At 47.6% G+C, this 12,570-nt stretch overlaps 1 long non-coding RNA gene across 7 annotated transcripts in view; it reads right to left on the bottom strand.

Moving 5' to 3' along the window:
• LOC144152387 (uncharacterized) overlaps positions 1–12,570 on the bottom strand; it is a 408,790-nt gene that overhangs the window by 171,619 nt on the left and 224,601 nt on the right. For 6 of the 7 annotated variants that reach the window (XR_013319159.1, XR_013319155.1, XR_013319156.1 and 3 more), the window contains exon 2: positions 3,491–3,604. This is a non-coding gene — a long non-coding RNA (uncharacterized LOC144152387). Of the gene's footprint in view, positions 1–3,044; positions 3,605–12,570 lie in introns of those variants that run through there. The other variant, XR_013319157.1, reaches the window with a different exon arrangement.

Genomic DNA, 12,570 nt, shown 5'->3' on the forward strand with positions numbered 1-12,570 from the left:
TCGAGTAATGGGTACTAGGGACTGGGCACTGGGTACTATGGGTACTGGGTACTGGGTACTGGGCACTGGAATTGGGTACTGGGAACTGGGAAACCTAGGAAATCGTTGTTTCTGCAAAACCTGATTCAGAATATGACACCACGTATAATCACCCGCCAACGTGAGCGAGCTGAATAGAAAAGCGGGGAGAAGTGATTCCTCCGGAATCTCGTCTCCGACCTTTGCGCTGCGTCTAGCGACCTATCATCCCCCCCATACGGCCAAAGGCATTAACAATGGAGCTCCATACGACGCTTTTCTGTTATGTATCGCACTGGTAACAAAGTTGACGACCAGACTCATTAAAGCTTTAAATCAATATTACACCATGACAGAGAAGGTTTCACTGAAGCTCAGTAGCATAAAAGATCGCGACCCGGACAACTCGACAGCTTTACGGCGTTGCGATTGTCGCGTCTTAATTGAATCATTGCGCCCAGCGTGAAATAAAAAGCCTGCAAAAACAACCTTCGTACTGAAATCTACACTCAGGACGCATTCAAAGCCGATAAACAACAAGAACAACAACTACGAGAGAAAACGATCGAAAGAAAATAAATGACAGGATGGCTTGAGCATGTCCCAGAAATGCCTTCATCCCGAACAGGAGAAAGCGGCGGGCGACACGAGCGAGTTATTCCCAGCCCTGGCCGACACTCCCTTCAATGTGGAGAGAAATGGTCCGTGGCGCTCGGGCGTCCATTTTTTTGTCGAGCCGCTTGGGAACAAGCGCGCGCGGAATTTTTCTTGTAAAATTCGCGGCCGACGGAGCGAACCAAAACACATCCTTTTTTTTAACGGAAAGGGAGGAAGAATAATCAGAGCGATCATTCCTCAGGGAAAGAACGGGGAAAAAGAAATAACTATTCGGAGAGAAACGGACATGCGGCGCGTTCTCTATTCCGAGACGTTTCCTCCAAGTCCGCTCTAGAGAGCTGATGCTGAGGTTGTAAACTTTCTTGTTGCTTTCGCATATCTCGGGAACAGCGTGCTCGGGCCACGGCTGAGGCCCGCGTGTCGACATTGAACCCGAACTCGCGGTCTTAGAATGCCAACGGGGGGACTGCGTGCGACCCGAAAACAGGGCGCCGTGTATACCAAGAATAGTACACGGATGAGGTGTGTTACTCAAGTCATTTTACGAAGGCGCAACTGAGTTCAATTCTTAGCGGTGTTTGTATTCTTTCGTTGAGGTTTTCATATTTCAAACGTTACGCCATGTCAACGCGCGACAGGTAAACTTGAGAAGCGTAATTTTTTCATGCTCGTGTCACAACTGCGTTTTCTGGAACTGACAGTAGCGGTAATTCTGTGCTCAACACAGCTGCTGACTATGTGTTTGGGATGCCCAGTATGCTCATCACGTAACTCGGAGCATTCGATTCAGCGAGGACCCTTTATTCTTTCGCATGCATGGCTACCAGGACGCAATAGATTACAGCGAACAGCGCTTTCCCCGGGAACGTGCACCTCCTGGATACTCTACTTAAGCGCTGTCTGCGGCCTGCCTCCATCCTGGTGAACTTTACTTTGGTTTTACTTTGAAGTAACCTTCACAAAAGCCTGCTCCAGAAGCGAGGCAAGACAATGGAAGACGTAGTTTGTTATGAGGCGCAATAATACCCTGGTAGTTCGCTTGCCACCGAGTTCACCCGATTTGATGGTCGGCCGTTGCCGACGGAGGCAATCCCGAAATGCTGGTTCTTATTATAAGTACGAGTCAAGAGAGCAGAGGAGACTTCTCCAAGGCTCTCACATTTAAAGTAGTACTACGGCAGGATAATACTTCGTAAGAAGAAGAAAAAGGTTTCCTACCGAGAAGGGAGACAGACAAGGAGATTGATTGATTGATCGATTGATCGATTGATCGATTGATCGATCGATCGATTGATTGATTGATTGATTGATTGATTGATTGATTGATTGATTGATTGATTGATTGATTGATTGATTGATTGATTGATTGATTGATTGATTGATTGATTGATTGATTGATTGATTGATTGATTGATTGATTGATTGATTGATTGATTGATTGATCGATCGATCGATCGATCGATCGATCGACTGTAAGGTTTACGCGCCGACGCAACGCAGGCCATGAGGTGCGCCGTAGTGGAAGGCTCCGGATTAATTTTGACCTCCCGGGGATCTTTGCGTGCGCCGAAATCTCGAACACACGGGCGTTTTTTCTTTTCGCCTCCATCAGAAAAACGGCCGCCGCGGCCGGGAATCGAACCCACGTCCTTGGGCTTAGCAGCACAACGCCTTAACCCCTGAGCCACCACGGCGGGTAGTGGATGAATGCGACTATATAATTATTTATTTTTCTTGGACAAGTTGCCAGTATTGATCTTAACCACTAAAAAGAACTGGGGCGCAGTACAATTAGCATGGCCATACGCGCACTGGGAAACTACTTTCAAGTACTGAGGGCTAGAAGTAGCACTAATCACTAAAAAATAGATATCACCTGTGATACACATCCGGCGACAACACTTGGTGTAGAAACTTAAAAATCCGCATGCTGAACACTTTGAAATAAAACATAGACAAGTGCAAAAAGATTGAAGAAGAAGGATGATACTATAGTGAAGGACGAGAGTGCCAGTGCAATGGATAAGGGAGAAAGCTCACAAGATATATCCCAGCTTACACTGATATCCAGAAGGTATCCCAGCTTAGAATAACCGACTCGCTACGCTCAGACTAAGTGAAGGTTGGATGGCCTTATGCGATGGGGAAAACAGACAGCAGGTTTAAAGGAACCAAGTAGGAGTACGGAAAACTTTGGCAGAAATAAAAGTCGCTGGAAATGAATGGATTCAGCTGGCTTGTGACTGCAGCGGTTGGAAGAGGTCTGGAGGGGCCCTCACTTTGTATTGCACGTAAACAGGCGGGTGATAATGAGAACGAAGCTGATGTTACGGCCGCAACTACTTTTAAACACTAAGCATCGCCAGGAAATGATTGCACCCGCTTGTTCAGACACAATATGAGGCAGGTCAAATCACCAACTCTTTATTGTGAGCGTACACTCGGCTAGATCTTAACCGAAATAGAACCACAGGCCGCTGCAAGCTTCCAAGGATACTGTTGGATGGCAATAAATGTCTGCAATTCGTGGGCGTGCGGCGTAGTTGAGCGCCACCCTCGAAGGAACGAGCCACCCAGGCCGACCCCACATGCCGTGAAAGGCTTTAAACGGAGCTCCGCGATGCCGAAGACGCGCCAGGAACGCTACAAATCCGTCTCCATGTCTGGCGTTCGAGGGACGCCTCGGAGAGCGGAGCCGCGGTCTCACGTGTACGGCGGCGAGTCAGAGTGACGTTACAGCTCGCTGCACGCACGGTCCGTCACCCCGCTCGACCCGCAGTTTCCCCTTTCGGTCCTGGCTCGTTCCCGCTTTCGAGCGCTACATAATAACGCGTACACAGCAACGGTCTCTCACCGGGTTGTGTCGGGGGGCTTGCGTGTTTGTCATTGCGAACAGCTTGCTTCTCCAAAAGGAACGAGAATGCGCCAGGCAGCATGATGCATGTGATCTTGGCAAGACTCCCGAGCGCTGCAAACAAAGACAGGAAAGGAAAAAAAGAATCCTTGTGAGCCCTACGGCATTGCCATTTCAGGTGAGTTAATTGACCATGCTTTCCCGACGTTCGCGAAACTGCTAAAGAGAGAACTTGTCAAACTTGGTCGGCATTTGGATTGATTGCCGTTTGATAGCGGGCTAAGATAAAAATTTGGTGGTACTATATACCGTGTTTTCGCGCGTATAACCCGCACCAAAATGCAAAAATTTCAGTGTCAAAGTAGGGGTGCAGATAATACGCTGTTTTTTTTTTTTTTTTTTTCCTTTACAGCAGCTTCGCAGCAATACGCGTTGTGCCGTGAAGCTCCTGCGCAGTAAGCCTTCAATGACAGCTATTGCGCAAAACATACAAGGACAAGGGAAAAAAAATCAAGGGCGAGCGCAATTTAACAACTGAATTTTATTAGCTAGTTGTGACTTTCGCCTTGGAGTCGGTGTATACTGCTTGCTAAATATACTCTTTTTCTGTCTACATAGTATGTGATGTGTTGCTTGAGCAGTAGCTTTGGGGCAGCCTTTTCTGTATCAAATAAATGTGCGGGCAATACGCGATAATTTTTTTTTCTTTTCAGGCGGGCTGAAAGGGGGGGGGGGGGGTGCGGATTATACACAGGAGTGGGTTATACGCGCGAATATTAGTCAATTTGCGAGATAACGTTCAGTTATCGCACGGGACACTTGCATATGCCCCACACTTCCAGGATTATATCGACCTATAGCAGCTTTGACGGAGTTAACGCAACACGTCGAAAACACTCAATGAAAATTGACAAAGACTCCTGCAACACGAACGGCTTGAATTACTCATTTTTCCTTTAGCAACAATAAATGAAGACAATAAACAAGTGAATCATGAATACCTAGACGATTCCCCACCGTGTTTCCACACGTATTCAGTACTTGAATGAGTATGTATTTTTTCAATAACTGCTCTGTTTATTCGTGTTGGCGTTGTGCGAAGTATCATTGAACACAACGCAGAGTAAGCCCAGTGATCATTCCCGTCTTCTCACTTATATTTAATTTTGTCTTTTATGTGTTATAGCACGCAACTATTTTCGCACTAATTAGAGAATTAGAGCATTCATCCGTACTCTGCGCTTAATATTTAATGTTGGTGTTACACCTCACTCACTTGATAAATAATGTTGATCTTACATCTCTTGTTACAGTTATCGACATGCTACGCATATCGCATCATGTTGCTGTGTTGTTTTGCACTTGCGAATCCTAGGCTCACGTATGCTTGAAATATTTTAGTGTCAAAAATTAAAAATTGCTTTTGTTGTGTTGCTACTTCCTTATTTTTTTGAAATTTAATATCGGGTTATGTTATCGCTCAGAAAATTGCTTAAATAAATAAATAAATAAATAAATAAATAAATAAATAAATAAATAAATAGAACAGGACGTTGCGAACACCGATATATTGATCGAAACAGTTGGCCTTCGCCTTCCACGAATTAGCAAACATCGCTGTCGAGGCATTCCGACTAGTACACCAGGATGCAGTTCCCCGAAGATCACGTTGCCTTGAAAAGGTTACATTAAACGAACGTCTTAGCTCCGTGTGCATATTTACGTCACTCAATCAGGGCAGAGTCAATTTGAGCCGCCTGAAGGCGCCGCGAGTTGCGTGTTCGACTCGCTCGTGAGTGCGATGGCATCGAAAGATTTATGACAGCCAGCGCGCAAATAAACGGACAAGGGAGCTCCCAGTTGCTGGAGGAAAATAGCCGCGCTTAGCACTCCCGGTCGGGGCAGCGCCGTTTCGTGGTATATACTCGCAGCCGAGGGTAGGTCAGAATATACTTGGGAGTGAAGCGTACCAGGCGCCTCCTGACATGTTATTCCCGCAGGCGTCCGTTATGCCTTGGTTCCCGCGATGTGGTAATAAAACGAAACTTAGAAATCTGAGCCCCTGTTACTCCAAGCTGTAGATGAGGGTGGCACGAAGGGAGGTCAGCGGGCACGTCTTGAGTGTTTCACCATAGAACGAAATTTCTCTACATCCATGCTTTGAATTTTGGCATGGGCGTCCATAGAAGCTCTTACATTCGAGGCGATTAGATGAGATTCCAAAGAGTGCATTTTGCTGAGACATCAATTTATTGGAACGCGCTGGCTGCCGCAGTGCATCTACTTGGTCACTTGCGTAACGTCTAATGCACACGCCACAGGACAAACCAGACTTGTTGAGTTGCTGTTCGACGGGCGCTCCTCCAGCAGACATTGCTTAGTCGCGGGCACGTCATCTCGGAGGCTCCTACTTTCTTATTAATGTCAGCTGGCACGTGTTTTGTGCGTCTTAACGAGTCACAGTTATCATGAAACACCCCATTTCCTCCAGTATGTTTAGGACGATGGAGTGAGGAATTTTTATTACTCTAGTTAGCATTGCATCAACTGACCTAGGAAGCTTTCGGCAATGCCTCCGTATATATATTTTCTACTACCCATGGAAAGCTTCATTTTCGTTCTTCCTAGTAGCCGGAACCAAAAATAATCGCCGGAAGTACTACAGCCACAGTCAATCCCTAGAAGAGAAGTGTTTCTGGAATGGTGGTGCTTTCACAACGGCAGAACGAACAGTGCAGGATAGAGATGGGAACTTCGGAAATTGCCGGGCGCTGCCCAGCCGTGAAACTGTCTTCACTGCCTGATCATTATTATTAAGAACTATTCAACTGGTTCACTCTATAAACAGCCATTTCGGGGCTTGACGAGTGGCGCTGTAGTATTCACTGAGGCAGGATGGTCGAACTGCGCATGTGCTGAAAAGCCCACAGGATTTTATTGAAATGTAAAGAACGAAAGGACAACGAGAAAAAACTGGATGAAAGAACGTTAAACGATACACTGATGTGGAAGATACCGCGCTTGTATTTTGCTACAGGAAAATCGGTAGCCGGCGGATGCCCTGGCCAATGTTACTATAGTAACAAGGAAGATCCAGAAAAGTTACCGTAATTTCCCCTCACTTCCCGTACGCCTCGCGCGCTTGACACACGGAAGTGCTAAGTTTGTAAGCGAACGTAGCCGTATTACTGACAGTGCGCAGCAACGTGGCTACCTTGGGATACTACACGAACTGGCATGCATTTTTGAGCCTGTTTCCTGGCGGAGAGTAAAGGTAAAAAAACTTGCGTCAGAGGTTTCACTGTACCACATTTCGAAAAAAAATATGGCATTTATCGCATTGATTCATATACGTTTCTTTCTTTTTTTAATAGCGTGTATTTCGCCACAGGGCATAAATGAGGGGGTATGAGGTGATGATGAGAAAAATTGATCAAATAAACAAGAAAGTGTTCGCTTCGCGGATGAAGTCCAGGAGGGAACGATGATGAGGCCCATGTATCCCCGCATTGTGTGCAGTCGCGTCGCCTACGCTGAGGCCAGTGGCTGCAAGATGTCGAATCGCCGTCGGACGCAAGGCAAGGCAAGGGGTGGATGTCGGCAGTTGCATCGCTGCGGTGGCAAACTGGGCAACTGGGGTTTGCAAAAGAATCTTTGGCTGGTCACGGCGGTAGTTAAGGCCCCCCCCCCCCCCCCCCCCACACACACACACACACACACACCCTTCTTCCCCCCCGGGCTGCTACGTCTGCCTTGCAAGTTTGCAAGTGGGCTGTCAGTAGGTAGGTCACGCGTTACCCATTCAGCCTGCATCTCACGAGGAATTCGTGCCGCAAGTTGAAGAACATTCTGGGACAACATGGGGCTACGACTAACTAACCGCAGTAAGCAGACTGCTTGAAGGCCATCCGTTCGAAATACGATGCGCGACCCGGGATGCAAAGTGATGCCTGTTATAGTCAGCAGAGCCTCTTCTCTAATGGCTACAAGTTCCGCACAGAACAATGCTGGAGGTTCCGCGACCTTAAATATGGACGTTATGCTCTTAGCGCTTTCTTTCGTGTCGGCTGCATAGAGCCTATGCAGTCGCCTAATTACGTGACTTCAGATAATAAGCAATTCCTTCTACCATACACAATATTTTGTCGGCGAGTAAATATGCAGAAATCCGTACGGATAATACAGTCGGTGCAAAACTCAGCCGCATTCACACAAGAACGCACAACGGGATGTGACACGGCACGACACTGTGCACATGTAAGGTCACCAACCACCCCGGATTTTAAAGAATTGTCCCGAGTTTTCATACAACGTCCTGAGTCCCGCGCTGTCCCTGTCGGGACAGGAATATATCCCAGACTTCTCCAGACCATCCAGTTAGAAATTTTTTTGTGATCTAACGCATTCATTACAAAAAGGATGTTCCCGTTTATGGAGAGTATGTGGAGAGACGAAAGAAACTGTATGCGCGTTGAACTTGTACGGGCAGAGCTACGGGAAAGGCTGAACTACCACGTGAAGTGCGACAACTGTTACGATTATACATTCTCCGGCAACAGGAAGTGTTGCGAGCAGCACGTGGGAAGCTGAAGTATCACTTCCAGAGGCCGCAACAACAAAGAAACAATTGATTTGTCTGAAAAGTATCGCAAAGAAGAAACCTGATTTCACTGGCTCCCTATGTTAATGTACGCCCCCCCCCCCCCCTTCCCCCGTCCCGACTTCCTTTATTGAAGCGTTGGTAACCTTATGTACATGACAAGGGTCTCAATATTACAATATAGATACACCCGCTGCGTAACTCAGGGGTTAATGTCTTGTGCTGCTGAGCCTAAGGACGCAGGTTCAATCCCAAGTGCAGCGGCCCTTTTTCTGATGGAGGCGGAAAGCGAAAACAGCCGTGTGTCGAGATTTCGGTGCACGCTAAGGATCGTCAGTTAGCGAAATTAATCCGGAGCCTTCCACTACGGCGGGCCTCATAAGCCCAGGGGTATAGCTTCGGTGCGTAAAACATCAAATTTTTAAAAGCAGTATTGAATACAATGCCAGGCCTTCGATAATTCCAAACGCCCTCGATTGAAGAGTAGGCCACCGAAACAAGGCGAGGCTTAGCCATAACAAACGGGGGAAATCTCTCACACCGAGGATATCTGAGTGTTTTCGTCAAATCCGTAAAGTATTGCAGGAATAAATGCACGCAAAGTCAGCGTCCGCCAGAAATATATACACGCACACTCCAGAAAAAAGCGGGTCGGCGCCACCACCGCAAGGGAGCGGCTTTGCATTGTGCGAGCTGCTATACTAAAGGCCTCGCGCGAGCAGCGGCCGACAGCTTGCAAGAATGCGCAGTCGTAAAACACGGGTTTATGACCCGTTTCGAGGATAGCGGCCGGCGAAGACGCAGAGCGGGCGGAAATAAAAACCGCCAGAGGGGTATATTTCATAGGATGGGAAAAAGTCGCCCGCTCGCACTTTGCACGCGCGGCCAGTCTCGAGAGCGTGCGCGCGTGGTACCGAAGAGAAACTTCGCGTCAGAGAAATATGAAGAAATCAAGAGAAAGGTTGCGCCGATCGCCCGGAGCTCTGTGCGCGCAGCTTACGAGCTCCTGGAAAATCTGGGCTGACGTGCGCGTCGATGAACGGCTCGCGTGCGTGCAGAGACCGCGACTCCGATGAAGGCCGGTCGTCGACATCGGTAGCGACGAGTAGCACGCCGTCGGCCGTGAGCCGTCTAGCAACCGATAAAAGGCGAACTTACAGGGGAACTAAGTCGGTGTTCGCTTTCACTCGAATGCAGCTGTGAAAGACGATTACGCCGCCTCTGTCAACGACGTTTGGGTGGTTTCAGGGAACGTATACCCCAGGTGGTCTATGTGAACCCGCCACCAAATCACTAGAGGGAATGCCCTTTGTACTGCAACGCTTAAGTTGTTTTGCATCTGTTTGTTTTTTAACACAAAAGTGTTTTATTCCCGGATACACAAAGATTTCACTGACGTCATATCCGTCACGGAAATGACGCCAGTACAGCGGAGCAAGCGGCCTGTAAAGGGTGCACCCCTGCACACAGGGTCTTCTTGCGGGGAAGCGACCTTTAGTACTAAAGAGTACGTTATACTTAAGGTTGTTCGTTTTCGGGTGTTATAATTTAACACGAAAGTGTTTAATGTGGGGTGCACCAAGATTTCACTGACGTCATATCCGTCATGGAAATGCCGCCAGTAAACCTTTGCCGAAGTGACCCGGTAGCAGGACGCCGCTCGCTAAGCATACTCACAAGGCATCCACCGACCCGCAAATCATGGTCAGCTGCAGATTTCGCTGCACATGTCACTTTCGTGTTGCACCGATTCCTATGACAGAGAAATCAACCACAGTTACTTCTGCAGATTTCGCTGCACATGTCACTTTCGCGTTGCACCGATTCCTATGACAGAGAAATCAACCACAGTTATTTCTTGTACATAGGCAAGCTAATAGAGCCGAACGGCTCCTATTAAGCAACTTTCTCATCGTAAGGTTTCCAGCATGGCACAAGACAGCTGCTATGGTGCGTAAAAATCACATAGTGATCCACGTTAGACTGTTTTATGAGTGCAATTTCTTCGCCCTTGCAATGTCTCTTGCTCTTCATTTCTTTCCTTCATATTTCATAGACATCTAACGGTATACTCTTTTCAATACACCCCTAAACTTAGAAATTACTGCGAACAATATATTATCCCTTATAAACCAAGTGGGGTGGCATAGAGACCAACAGAAAGGAAAGTGTACGGCTTGACCCGCCAAAGCCTAGACGTCTCAGCGCCACGACAAAATAAGGCACATGTTCGCACCCAACGACTGAAAAGAACAGCAGAACATAAACGACAGCATGGTGACTGGAAAGGCGCTCACTTGGTTTCAGTAATCTAACCAACCTCTTTTTGAAAATGCCGTTGATTGCATCAACTTCACGGAAAGGGGCATTGTCTCCTCGTTTACGCGGCGACCAGACGGATAAAAAGCAACGACGAGCAGGAGCTAGGTAAAGTGCATCGCATTGCATATTACAGCGCCATGTCCTAGCATAAACGACCCATGGTTCATGGGGAAACCGAGACATATGCAGATTCGCTGCAAATTGGAGGGGTATCATAGAAGTGACACGAAAAAAAAAATAGCAGTGGCCTAGCACGGCTATGCCAGGATATACGTAGCGTGAGCTAAGGTTCAGCTGGTTATTCTTAGCTTTCCTGGTTGTCTAGGATTAACTGATTATCATGCTTACTGCTGCATATAGACACACACACACTGTATACGCATTATGTGACACATGTAGTATATTTATCAAGCGGCTCCGGCGCAGCGTCACCAATCGCCCCAGAGCTAAGCTGATTCCACAGGCGCACGGCGATGTTGCTGCGACGCACGAGCCATTGGTTGCACATCCGGCCACCCCTCGCATGATCATCAAGTTGACCGGGCCGCCACATGCGGAATGGAGGTCGGCGAAGACGCTGGGCGCGTGGGGTGTGTGAGAGACGCCGGGCAGCAAGCAATGTTGTGTGCGCCGTGTGACGTCACTGCTCCTCGCGCATGTGCAGCACGGCTCTCCCGGAGCCACGCGAAACTGCTCAACCTCGGCCAGTGTAGCTCACTCTACAAAAAAGTAAGGGGATGAAAAATGGGAGTATAATAGTCCAAGTATTGGGGGACTCCTGGACATGACGGACTGTACGCGAGGAAGCCAGAGAGAGAAACCAGTCCTGCGAGCGGGTGGATGTGCGGCTACTGGTGTTGGAATAGGTATTTTCTATAACTTGCAATATGTATTTTGGAATAGATATTTTTTTTAGGTGCGAGTATACACTAACGGAACCACGCACACAACAAAAACACTGTCAACGAAAAAAACAACAACGTCTTAAATGCCGACCCGTACTTAGAATCAAATGAAACCGAATCAAATCAACGTTTATGATTTTGTAAAAATACCAACATGCAGAGGAGTAATACAGAAAGAAATTCCGGGTACCAAAACGATGTTCACTTTCGTTGTCGAGAAAAAGCTTCCGTTTCTGTGTGAGGAAAAAAAGCTCAATAAAATTACTTCCCTCCCTCCCTCCCTCCCTCCCTCCCTCCCTCCCTCCCTCCCTCCCTCCCCCCCCTCTCTCTCTCTCTCTCTCTCTCTCTCTCTCTCTCTCTCTCTCTCTCTCTCTCTCTCTCTCTCTCTCTCTCTCTCTCTCTCTCTCTCTCTCTTTCTCTTTGTTCTTAGAAAAAAAGATTGGTGCTTTCATTTATGTCTCAGCGCTTGTTCGAGACGAAATGGGATTTATTTTTGCGCAGATGTTACTGCATAATGGAGGGCTGTCTATGTGCCAAATTGCCTCCAACTTCTTTGTTTTCTGCGATGTCGAAGACGTCACGTACTGTGGGAATAATATTAATATAGGTGGGTCGTATGACCAGTTGTAACCCCCATCCACGGAATGTTCTCAGGTCCAGTGCTGGCGGATTTGCATGCGAGCTTGTTTATATTCTATGTAGTCTTAGGCATTCAACCAAGTTTCGTCAATCAACCATTCCAATATGTAACATCACACAGCATATCCTGGAAAATGATCTCAGGCCGCAAGAGCCGTCTTGGTACGTTCTAGTATTTTCCTAGTCCACTCAGAAAGCTGTAACCGCAAGCGAAAGTGCATTTGTAAGCTCGGCACGTCTACCTAGAGCTTCTCAGAAACTTTCTTCTTCCCTCTGGTATACCTTTACAAGAACTTTCATCCAGGCATTTTTGGGGCGAAAGCGATGCGCCGAAAGTACGGGCTCTGCCAATTGGCCAAGTCCTTCTATTAAAAAAAGAAAAGACCAACCTTAGCCAAGATCAAAAGCACCGCCTTCGAAGGCAAACACGGCGGCAGAGGACCGCCAAGTAAGAACGTGAGAGGTCGCGGAAGTATTTCGTGACTTAGCGACCGTTAATCAGGATTGCTTTGAACAATCGGAGCAGTGTCCACCCTCTTTAACGCAGTCCCGTTCCAGACACGTAAAATCATTTTGATCCGTACATTCGTCAGTCCACGTCGACAAAAACAATG

This window comes from Haemaphysalis longicornis, unplaced genomic scaffold (genome assembly GCF_048455015.1).
Source record: "Haemaphysalis longicornis isolate Haplotype H1 unplaced genomic scaffold, Haemaphysalis longicornis Haplotype H1 scaffold_9, whole genome shotgun sequence".
Lineage (NCBI taxonomy): Eukaryota > Metazoa > Arthropoda > Arachnida > Ixodida > Ixodidae > Haemaphysalis > Haemaphysalis longicornis.